Here is a 12884-nt window from a genome sequence, read left to right on the forward strand (position 1 = left end):
ACGTTTAAAATAACAAAATCAAGACGTATTTAATGCAATTGCATTTATATCGAGTCAATTTCTTTTCAATAATATAACGGGATTTTTACTACCGGTGATTTGGGTATTTTAGCCCCAAAATACCTTTAAATCGACTTTATCTTCTAGGAGTTCGACAGAATTTTTCCTTTCTTCGCTTAAATTATTCCGTAGCACTTTTCTTCAAGAATCTGATAAGATTTTGCTTGAGGCAGATCAAAAAACTTAAATTCGATCGAATAGCTTTCTACTTTCACAATACACGGTCTCGTCAAGGTGCGTCTTTGACCTCGCAGTGTTGGATCGTGAATTCTCTTTTTATGCTGTTTGCCTATTTTGAAATCTCTGTAAATGAAAACTAAAGGGTTGATATGTGCGAGTTAATGACGCGCCTTATCAACACATTGTGTTGGAGTTCACTGCTTGTTTTTTTTAGTAATTCTTTCAGTAAGATGCGCTGTAGTCATTGCTGGATTAGTGTCATTCGTTCAAATAGGGAAGTTTTGACGTAAAACATGACAGCGCCGAACTAATCTTGCATCGAGGCTCCAGTTTCGGTAATGTTTGGTGTGTGACCGTGTGCTAGATGCAGTAGCTCGTGTCGCCAAATTCCCACATTTCAAGGAATCTCGACTCCAAGTCAATTTTTCTCGGATATCCTTACACCCTTACACATGTAACCGGAAACAAGCAAGCCTACCAATTCGGCTTATTTCGTCGAACTACGAGTACCTATCAATCAAATATGATTGAGTAAAATTATTTGAACGAGAAATTCAAAACTTGAATGTAGTAGTGTCTCCTGGCAATAACTGAGGCCATCGCTCTTAGCATTGCAGCTGTTTTTCTCACGTTCATTATGATTGGTACGCAGAACCATTAATTTTTGGTCATTATAATTTATGCCATGCAACCTCGGAGAGGTTTGCTTTTTTATTTTGTCAATTCCAGATACACACCGCCAAACATTAAATTACCACAATTGAATCGCGTAAGGCAACTCACAATCTGTCTCATCTTTATTTTTTGAAAAGAGACCTATCAACGGTGTGAGTCGTGAATCCCATAACTCGGTTTGCGACGTCGCAGATTTTCTCGTCATACTTTATTTTTTAAACACAAAACTACTCAACGGCAATTCTTTAAAACTGCCGTGATTTTTCCTCTCTGCGCGAAGAAAATTTTGCATAAACTTCAAGGAATGATGTCAATTTGTTCTCCTTTAAAAAAATAACATAGAGGCGGAGATTTTCAGATACCGCAAATGAGTTATGTGATTTTCGACCTACACCGTGAAAAATGGCGCTATGTGAAAAATGGCGTAAGACTGCTAATAAAAATTAGGTCGGGGCGCATTTGGAATTGCAAGGATTCAAACGCCTGGAGTTTGAATTGATTTCGTTATGAACATTTACCAAAATATATAAGGTTCCTTTTTTCTTCTTTCCATTTTCTTCCCTTTCTTCCCCCTCCTTTTTTTGGGCGAACGGGAGGGTGGAGGGGGGTTGCACATCCCCTACACCCCGCTTGGATCTGCCTATGGGGTAAACGTCCCATTTTTGACAGTGCAAGCTTATTCCCTGAACAGACGAGTTCTTCTTCAATAAGCCTGTAAGCTTATTGAACACATTATAGAATATGACCGAAAACTGACGCCATCCATTTGAAATAATTGCTGACTCCGGAGTCAAACTAACCACGAACTCCGAACGGAGATTAACCTCAGCAACGAGGAAAACTTAAATATCATGTTCTGCCGCGCTAAGGAAAAACCTGATCCTTCAAGCGTTGTCATATTTCCTTCAATATAAATCGAATTTGATGGAAAAATTGTGAAATTTTTTTTCCAAATTTTTTAGACAGTCTTGTTCAAAATTCGATCCGATAGATCTGAAAATTTTAAGGAAGGATGTGCATAACTAACTTTCCTTAAAAATACAAGTTTATCTGGGGAAATTTGGCAAACCTTGATTCCTCATACGGCGCTCTTCCTAAGCACGGTAAAATTTCTGATTATTCTCACGGTGCGGTGTACGCACAGACACACCGACACGCACTCGTCGGGTCGGGGTGACTGCCCCGATCGCGCCATCGCCGCCGGATAGCGAAGAGAGCAGTAAGTGCATTTCTATATGAGCCATGATTAGCACACGCTTTTATGTGTCTCGAGGTTCATCCCGGCATGCACTTACTATCACGGCAGATCGATTCATCGTGAAAATACATACCTCACGAGCCGAGCGGCCGAATTTCCGGGCGAATTCGGCGGTGATCCAGGTGATTATCCATAACGATGCGCCGGGCGGACCCCAAGACGGAGCCCGTGACAATAGCCGTGATTGACAGGGACTCGAGGGGGACTCTATTTCATGAAAGGCGGGGGGCAAGGGGGTCTGTTTACAGTGTAATGATTCTGCGCACGAGCATAGCGCATCGCGGCGCATATCACGTCGACGGCGCGGCGCGACGCGCGGCTACGATCAAACGCGAGCGCGCGGGCGGACGCGATCGCCCGACCCGGTTCTTTTGTTGCCCGGGTCGCTGTTGCCACGGGAATACGGGATGAGAGGGAATGGTTAAGTTCGATATCGTGAAATCGTATTCTGATGATTAAAACGTATGATATGGATTTTGCATGCCTTGAAATCATCATCATCTTTCCATCATATCGAGGGATTGGTGCATGCATGCTTTGGGTTTTCAAATTTTTGGGGAATAAGGCCGAGTAGAATCTGTTAGCTGATCCACTCGTCATTTTTGTGGAAATTTGTCGCCACTACCAGAATCGGCACCCGGGACCAAAGATGACGATTTTTGGCGCAAAAAAATCGATTAAATCGAGTTGATTTTTTGAGATCGATTAAAAATTGGAATCGATTTTAAGCCGAAATCGAATTATTGAAAAAAAATCGAAAGTTCCGACTTGATGTGTCATATAAAGCCTGTAATACCCGAGTTTCATTTCAAGTTCAGTTTTGGTAGTAAAGATGTTTTTGGCGCCGAACTTGGATTTTTGAGGGTTTTAAATGCATTTCGAAAAAAATCGATTTTATTCTAAAATCGACTTTTTCCACCCGATTTTAAAATAGAATCGATTTTTTACCGAAAATCAAATTGATTTCCCGAAATCGATTTACTATTCGAATAAATCGCCATCCCCACCCGAGGCCTATTGACCTAGAGTAAGAATCGCTGACCACAAAACAAACCTAGCCGGCTTTGTATTTTTGTATTTTTTTCAGAAACAAGAGACCCTCCTCTGGTATCTTGGCAATAGTAGAAGCCTCTCCTTTCGGGACTTCAACATTCATCTGTTGACCTACCTACTAGGTGGATGTTTAACAACTTGTTGAGATTTTCGTTTTGTAAACAAACCGAAGTTTGTGAAACTGGTGTGGCTTATGACGTCACCTGAAGCTCATCATTTTCCTGGCGGGTAAAAAGACCGTTGCTGACTTATAATTGTCTATAAGGAAGTGTTGAGTCCCCGAAAGTAAAAGCTTCCACCTGTCGCGAAGAGGCCAGTGGAGGGTCTCCAATTTTTTTAGGAAGAAACACAAATTAATAAATAAAAAAAAACAAGCGGGGTTGGCAACACCGCGGGCTGATTAGGAGTGAGCATCGGAGGAAACGGAAATAAAGAACGGGCGGGCGTGCCTCTCTTCGCCCCCCTCCCCCCGGCTGCCTTTTTCTCGTACTTCGCCCACCTGATGGACGTCGCGATAGCCGCTTACATCAAGGTAGTCCTCGGACCGACCGCGTTGTAAAAATGCAACCGGGGATCCCTTTCCACGTCATTCAGTTTCACGAAAAAATCTGCGTCGGAAAAATCTGGCAACGGAGCTGCATTACAACTTGGCCTCCTGTCCTCGTTTTTATTACCACCACCACCCCCCTTCCGAGGCATTGTTTCCAGACACACGAGGGATGGGTGTGTGTGGAGTCGGCCGCCCTTCGCGCACTTGTTGGTGCACGGGAGAATTTTCGGGTATTCCATTGTGTTGTACTCGCGGGTTGAGGCTCGTGGGAACACGGAACGGTGTGGGTTAAATATGCATGTGGAGTGATTATCGGTCGGTCTTGAGTATTACCCATCGTACGCACCATGCGGGAATGCAGTTATGATTAAAAATGGGTCATCAATTGTTGTAATTTGTTGTTGTGGTTTTTTTTTTTATTCCAATTTTCCTTTATTGCTGAAACATAGTACAGAAAGAGAGTATAAAGGCTAACTACTCTAAGTACAATAAAATAAGACATATCAAAGAAAGGATTAAGTTAGGGAAAGAGAGAGCCGGAACCGCAGCGAAGCATAACATCAGCTCTTCTACCCACCTTCCATCAGGAAGGATTTAAAGTTGTTGTGGTTGTAAAGTTGTTGTGGTTGATTTAAAGTTATTGTTGTGGATGGTATGGTGGTGGTGGTGGAGTGGTTGTTGTTGCTGTTCTTGTTTTTAATGTTTTTTTTTGTTCATGGTTTTTCGCCATTTTAAGCAAACAATTGTGTGCACTAAAGTAAACTTAAGAAGGAAATAAATTACACGAAAATTTTGAGCGTTTTGTTACACTGAATTTTCACACTGAAAAAAAAAAGTTACGGGCTACATGGACATACCGTCCGTTCCGGGCTCAGAGGCTGGAAGTTTCGGGTGCTGGAGCTGTAGCTTAGACTGCTCCGGGTGCTTCGCCCGGAACTCACGGCCTCTGAGCTCGGAACGCGGACGGTATGTCTATTCTATAGCCCGTAAAAACGGCTTTCATGCCCGGAGTTTTTTTTTCAGTACACAAAGGGGCCGTCTCTAAATTACAGAACGCACTTTTTCGGAATTTTTAAGAGGTGCAAAAGAGGAGTTTGTATTTCAACTTCATTTCACTTGCTTGATTCTTGCGAGAAGTAGGGATCGTTCATGAAATACGTAGCCCTTTGAGAGGGAGGAGAGAGGATCTAAGCCTTCGTTACGGGTGCGTTACAAGGAGGAGGGGATGTCTATGGATGCGATTTGAATCGTTTGAGCCAATTTTGTAACCTTGGAATGGATTTACGCTTCTTCGTCCGGAAGCGACGGGCGGTGTAAAGAGGTCGAATGAGATCGAGGGAGATAGGTTATCTTTGACTTGAACTGAAAGGGACTTGATCGTAGAGGGCATTGCTGTCATGACGATGACGTCACTACCAAATGAGTCCATAGTGCGTGAAAAATCTGGATGATTTCAATCATACCCGACAACGCGCTAAGACAACAAAGTAAGCCTCCCCGATAGTGACCTGTCAGCGGACGAACAATAAAAAAAGCTTGTAAAAAGGCCGCGGCCGACAAGCGAGGAACACGTAATGAACTCATTTGAGAGAAAAGCCAAGGAGCGTAAACCTAGATTTCCCGCAATTTGACAAGCCCTGGGAAAAGAATGATTTACAAATTTCTTCGGAGCCCCGCCCGTGTAAAAGCACCCCCTCGCTACGCCCCCAACCCTTGCTCTGTTTTGCTCACCTTCAGTGGCGCGGCGTGCTTTGCGATATATCGATTGATTTCCATTTAAACCTATGGAAAAGGATCGATTATTAAGGTGGTCGCTGCGAACACCCTGTTTATCGATCATTTTCCATAGGTTTAAATGGCATTACAATCGATATATCGCAATTCACGCCATGCCACTGCTCACCTTCCATTAACTTGGGGTCATCAAACACGGCGAGGGAAACTCTTGAAATGTGAAAGGTTCTCTCACGCTAGACTTGCGTCAATCTGTGCCGCGGCATGCCTAAAAATACTCTGCTGAAAAATCAATACGTAGATTGATCGAATGGATCTACGTCGAATAACTAACGACGAGATTTATGCGTTGACTTTCTTGGATGTATTTTTACCATTTCAAGAGGATTAGACGTGAAGAATTGAGTAATTTTAATGTTATGATTTGAATTTTTTCATGAAAGCTATTTTTGATTTTCAATACAGCGCACGCTTGCTAATTCGAAATTCAATGGGCCGAGGTTTTTTTCCGAATTAAAGGGTTTTCGAATTGGCGAGATTTCGAGTTACAAAGAGCGGTGGCAAAAAATTTCGAAGTAAAGGGTTTTTTCAAGTGGATCAGCCTCGCCTTCGAACTATAGAGCTTTTCGAATTAAAGGGCCTTGAATTAGCGAGCGTGCACTGGCACTGTAACCGTAATAATTCAAGAATTTAGTCGGTTCATCATTTTGTACCTCATTGCCTCTAATGGACTACAGAATTTGCAGATAATAAAAATAGGTAAAAAAAAACTAAAAAAAAAAAACTCAAAATAATCCACACCTTTCTTGATTGAACTGCACCCAGCATTTGGCATCCTGTACCTAGTTTTTTTTTCTTTTCTTTTTTCTTTTTTGCTCGATTACTTCTTTCTTCACTTCAAATTCATCTTCTCAAAAACGAACAAATTAATGTGAATTTGTGACATGTTCAAAAAATCGTTACCAGTTATTGAAAAAATATGCCCTAGAAGTTTCGGTCGCGAGTCTTGATCCACTATCTGATTCATAAATTTCATTGAAATTCCACATTTGAAATGTAAGTTTCCATTTGCTTTATATTAATTGCACTTCAATCACAATTCATGAATGAATTAAGAATCTTCATCCTTAGCATTTCATAAAATCTGAGACTTCCTTTAACATAATAGATGACCGATCGCTCTTTCAACTCAAAACAACGTGAAGAACAATGGTAGAATATACGAAGTTAGGTTTGAACTCAACATGCAACTATTTGAACTCCGCGTGGGCCGGGTTGCATACGCTCCATTTTGCAGGCGAAATGTGAGATTTGCCCACGGCTTTCGCGATAGAGTATACGGGTGCAATTAGTGTTTTCCTCTACCGTAACGACTATTTTGGTCAACTATTTGAACGCTTCTGTCGAACAGATTTTTAATGCGATTCTAACAAACTGAGATGCTTTCCGAAAAAGGAACTCGGAAGAATAGATGAAGTTGGGTTTGAACCCAAAATACAACTATTTGAACTCCGCGGTGGGCCAGGTTGCATATGCTCCATTTTGCAGGCGAAATATGAGATTTGCCCACTGCTTTCGCGAAAGAGTACGGGTGCAATTAGTGTTTTCCTCTACCGTCACGACTATTTTGGTCAACTATTTGAACGCTTCTGTCGAACAGATTTTTAATGCGATTCTAAAAAACTGAGATGCTTTCCTAAAAACGAACTCGACACTAAAATGAAATGCACTGAGCGGAAAATAATGGAAGAATATACGAAATAAGGTTTGGATATATCATGCCCAGCCGAGAATTCATAATATATTATGGTGTTTGAGTTTAAATTCTGATTTTAAATAAAAACAAATTGTATGATAAATAATGGCGCTCTGTGTATTTGTATATGTTAGTTTGCTCCTGAAATTGCGGAAATTCAGAAATTCCTCAAACGACATGGACGGTGAAACTACCAAACCACGTATCTCGTTTGCGGTGTTTCAAAATCTCCGCTCCCATTTTATTTTGTTGACAGAGAACAAATCAATTTCATTCTTTAAAGTTTGTCCAAAGTATTCCTCGCAGAGAGAAGGAAAATCACGGAAGTTTTCAATAACTGACGTTAAGAGGTTTTCTTTGTAAAAAATAGTATTTGATAGGAAGTCTTAAACGTCGTAAATTGAGACACGTGGTATGGTATTTTCAATATAGCATCGATACAAGTATCGATCTACCCTCACCCCTCACCATCGGTGCAATAATTCCTGCAATGAGAAAGTAAGTCAATCGATTGAATTTTTACCCCTCTTTTCCGATTGATTTCGACAGAATAATCCCTACAAATGACCAACAGTTTCGATACATTATTCAACAGAACATAGGTCCAAAGGTTTAGTTCCAGCTGGCAACATGCAACGGGAAGAGCAGCGTTGCCAATTCCGTCACGGAACTATCGTAAATACAATGCGGAATGGTGTGAATTAGAGATTTTCCGGCCCGAGTTGACGACTTCCTCTTGCAAGCTGTAAATCCACGACCGTGAAATAAACACCGAATAAGGACTGATGGAGCCTGGCTCTGGAATAAACCAGTGTCGACCTTTCTCGTCGACCCTTCCGTCGCCCGCCAAACTGCCAAGCGGAGGAGGAGAGCGTCACAAGATGACGTCATTTTTCCTGGTATTTATGATAAATGTGACGTCCATCCTGACTTCATATTCCAAAACACTCCAAAGCCGTTTCTAGTCCATTGAAATTTACTTCGTCGGGATGGAAAAACGTCCTCGATGGAGTTGTTTTCTCTTTGAGGTAGCCGAAATTAAAAATGGGAAGTGGCCTCTTATCGTGGCCTCTTCAATTTGAGGGGTCTATTTCAACATGAGCCCCGGAAAGTATAAAGATATATGGAGAACAGGGCTCACGTGGAAACCGGCATATGCCCTTACGTCAGAGGGGAAACGTTACAATTATTGTATTCGACGTTTCCCATACGTATGTGCTGATTATTAAAATCAATAGACAAAGCGATAGACAAAGAAGACGAGGAGAAAACGTATCGATCCTATTGGTGGAAGCAAGTGGTTGCAAGTGATAAAGGGGCTACTAATAGACTAAATTTAAGAGGCGATAAACTAACCAAAGGCAGCCTATGGAAGACCCAACAGCTTTCCATCATTTCAATCTTAGTCAATGACAGCCAGCCATTTCGATCAATAGGATTGCTTCATTTTCCCTTCGATCTTTGTCTACCACTTCATCTATCAATATCAAAAGTCAGCCCACTGGAGCGCATCTACACGCAGAAACGTGTAGACTCTTGACACTAAGAACATGCGAGTAGTAAGTTTTCCTCTAGGCTGAGCAAGAGAATCTACCACCTTAGATTCCTTGAAGAGGGTTTCAAAATAATGATAAGACAAAAACTTGTACAAATTATCTTGCGCATTAAAAGAAGCACTGACTAATTTTTCGGAGGTGAGTAAAGTCGGAGATCTTCAAAACATTTAACGTAGAGCAGTGGCGATTTTGCAAGTTAGCAATACTACATTTCCTTCATTTAAATCTATAAAAAAATATCGATTTCAGGAGCTGAGGGCTGCCCCACCGAAAATCGATTGTTTAACGTTCATTTAAATGGAGGAATTATAGCTGTGTTGCCAGCTTTCAGGAATCGCCGCTGTGCTGGAGGACTTTCTTCGCCTACCGCTGGCTGCTGCGGGGAACTTGATGTGAAACTTCGAAACCAGTTGTAGCGCTTGGAAGCTGAATCGGTCCATCAAACAGTATTCCAACCTCTGGGCACGGGTCGACATTTCAGTTCATTTCACAAACGCAGCGGCATTTAACATTCCATTGAAATGTACCGACGGATTAGAATCTTTGCTCCCAAATCCGATTAAATGTGTCGGCTGCCGGATACCAAAGCAAGTGAGAATTGACAGGGCCATATGTCACTAAATGTGGTCGTTCAGACCAGTGGCGAAGCGTGAATGATCGATTATCGATATTTTCCCATTGAAGCTATGATAAAAAATCTGATCTTAGTGTGTTCGATACGAACACCATGTTTATCGATCCTTTTACTTCGGTTTAAATGACAGATCAATCGATACATCGCAAAGCACGTCACGCCACTTGTTCAGACATCGAGACTCGGTTGGGTGTGAAAAAAATATTAAGTGACCCAACCGACCCAATATTAGGTTTCAAGCACAAACTGATGATCTGATGCCCTGTGTTGATTTAAATTAACTTAAATTCCGTAGGGAAAGTAAAGGGGGAAACTTAAAATTCCTTGAGTTTTAAAATTAAATGCTAATAGACATGTTTGACGAACTTTTACTCGACGCTGTGCTCTCCTACAGCTACACTGTTTTATTTCGTTTAAAAACAATCCACAAATTCAAATGAGTTTCAGTTTTTAAAACTTTTGGAATGTTCGTATGTATATTAATAAAAAATGGGAAACCAATAAGATCTGTATCGATGGAAAAAAGAGAATAACTTGAATGTATGAATGTATTAAATATGCAGTAGAAGGAGAAATAATAAAGTCGGCTGATTCATTTCCCACACACAACTACAACAGCAGACACTTCTTCATCCCCAACAATTCCACCAAGTACAAAATTTCTGAAAACAGTGTTAAGTTTGCTTCTATTCAGCTGTTCAATGCTCTCCCTCTAAATATTAGACTTCACTTTAAGAACTCAGAGATCAGCAAATTTTTTTCACATTTGAAATCGTTTCTCTTGGCTGAATCCTTTCAAGATCTCTCTGAGTTTTTCACCACTGCTTAACTTCCTAACTTAATGTTCTAGTATTGATAACTCACGGTATTCACTCTCTCTGTTTTCCAACTTGCTGTTATTGCAGGTTATATATTTATTATAAGATAAATTTGTTTTAACGTCTTTTTTGTAACTAAATACCATGTTGACTAGTACAATAGCCCCATATGGTGGCTTTATGTATGTTATGTAAAAATAAAAAATAAAATAAAAAAAAATAAAAAAAATAACTTGTTTTTAACGACATCAATCCGTTTTGTTGGGTTGGTTGCATTCGGATTCATTGATTGATACTACTAAAAAAAGGTTATGCAGGTTAAATAGATATGTAAAAAAGTTGGTATTATTAATCATCGTGTCAATGGACCAAAACAGACGATTCCTCAACTTTCTCAATACCTATATCTTGTGATGTAAACGTTTTAAAACCTCATGTGTCGACACCGGGTACCGACGCCAAATCATGCTATGCGACCTTTCTTGGCGCGAAAACAGATTTCATTAGTCCATGTGTTAAACGTACATGTCGCATTCGGTGGTGAAAATGTTACCTCGTTAAAACACAAATTTGCTTTGAGGGAAAGTAGTGATAGATTATTTTTAATAGCGTTGCTGCTGACTGACGGTGATAACGTGGGCGACAACTAAGCTATATTCAACGAAGGGGAACCACGCTGATTCAGAACCTGCAAGAGGTCTGCTGATATGTATTATGTGGTAAGTGCAGAAAAAAGTTCAGTGACCACTGATACAACATTCAGAAAAAGTTTGGGCAAAGATAGCATGGCACATTCTTGTAAAAAATCGATTTTTTTTAATTAATGGGCCACTAGACAATATTTGAACTACAACAGGAAAACACATGATTTCTCTTTAAAATTTTACACAGAAAACGATTCGCGCGAATGGAAGTTCGGATATCAGGTCCTGAACGAAATATTATAAATATTTTCAACGCAGCTGACATGGAAGTTAGATGATCCAGCTGACGTCATATGTATTTATTCCATTGAACCAACGTTAATTGTAAACATTATGTCTTGTTTAGGAGTACATTTCTAGAATACCCGTTGTGTGATTTGTTTTTCTCGTGAAATTTTAAAAAGAGAACAACATGTTGCATACTGATTTAATTCATAAGTACCCTGTTTACACGCCCATTTTGCAACCTCGGAATTGTGTTACGTTCCTTCCTCCGGGAAAGACGACTTTCTTTTCTGAAAATCTTTAAAAGTTTATTCGGATTTAAAACAGAGGGATGTTCACCCTAAGATGGACCACCCCACATAACCATTTGCACCCCTTCAACACCCTCAACAACAAGAAACGACGACATGATTCCTCCACTTCCTTATAACTTCCTTTTCTTCCATTATGAAAAGCGGTCATTAATTTATCACATTTTATTCAGAGTTAACCGAAAGACGTTCACCAAGAGATGGACCGCCCCACATAACCCCACGCACCCCCGAACACCCCCAAGAAAGCAATGTTATTGTTTACCTTTGGGTCGGCGACCGAGGTCCGTTCACATAGGCGTCACTGAGCGAGCGAACTGTTGCACCACACGCGCACCACGGACTGTACCCAACTCCGGCTCTCACTCTCGCCGCCGCGGTCTTCGCGGGCCGGTCGAAGGTTTTTCGACTTGGAGGCGCCACAGCCATCCGCCCCGCGCCCCCCAGCGCCCGAACCCCCCGTCCCCCCACCCGCGTCCGTACCCCATCCCCACCGCCACGCACCAGCACGCAACAGCCCCCCTCCCCCCTGCCCGGCTCCGGGACTGTTTATTGCCGCGATCGAACTTTACGATATTTCGGGCCCGGACCGGACTGACCCTTTCGTCATCGCCGCGGGAGCTTTGAAGCTCCGGGCTTCTCTAAGAAGAACGCCGTATGAACTTTCGAGAGTTGCCAAATTTCCCTTGATAAAATATGCATTTTTTACGGAATTCATTTATATTTTTCCCGAAAATTTTCACATATTTTAGATTACAGTGCGTACGAAATAAACTGAAAATTTCGAAAAAAATAATCATATTATTCCCAGTGAATTCGGTTTTTATCGAAGGAAATTTGGCAACGTTTCAAGGCTCATACGGCGTTCTTCCTTAGCACGGCAAATCTGCCGTTGGAATGAGCTTACTCGCCGACGGAATTCGCTTTTTGAGCGGCTCTTGACTTTGGCACCCGTTCGGAACTGATCGGAAACGGCCGATCGAATACCAATACTGCCGTGCTATGGAAAAACGCCGTATGAACATTTGAGAGTTGCCAAATTTTTAAAAATTTAGAGTTTTTTAGGAAGATTATGAATATTTTTCCTTAAATTTTTCAGAGGCTTTATGGGTGAAATTGCGAAAAAAAATCATCTGAAAACTTGAATGGAAAATATTCATGAATTCGCTTAGAATTTGAGTTTTATCAAAGGAAATTTGGCAACGCCTGAAGGTTTATACGGCGTTCTTCCTTAGCACGGAAGAATGCATATCAATTAAATGCGTATACCGCACTAAAGGAAGAGCGCCGTAAGAGTCTTCAGTTGTTGCCAAATTTCCTTTGATACAATTTAGATTTTCAGGAGATTCTGCATGTGAATATTTATCTTT

The 12884-nt window shown here is 41.1% G+C and overlaps 1 protein-coding gene across 1 annotated transcript in view; it reads right to left on the minus strand.

Moving 5' to 3' along the window:
* Positions 1 to 11918, minus strand: part of LOC109040943 (plasmolipin) — a 37648-nt gene extending 25730 nt beyond the window's left edge. The window contains exon 1 of the mRNA XM_019057084.2: positions 11780 to 11918. The gene's annotated coding sequence lies outside the window, so the exon portion shown is untranslated. The remainder of the gene's footprint in view (positions 1 to 11779) is intronic.
* Positions 11919 to 12884: the final 966 nt, after the last annotated feature.

Source organism: Bemisia tabaci, chromosome 8 (genome assembly GCF_918797505.1).
Source record: "Bemisia tabaci chromosome 8, PGI_BMITA_v3".
Taxonomy (NCBI): Eukaryota; Metazoa; Arthropoda; class Insecta; order Hemiptera; family Aleyrodidae; genus Bemisia; species Bemisia tabaci.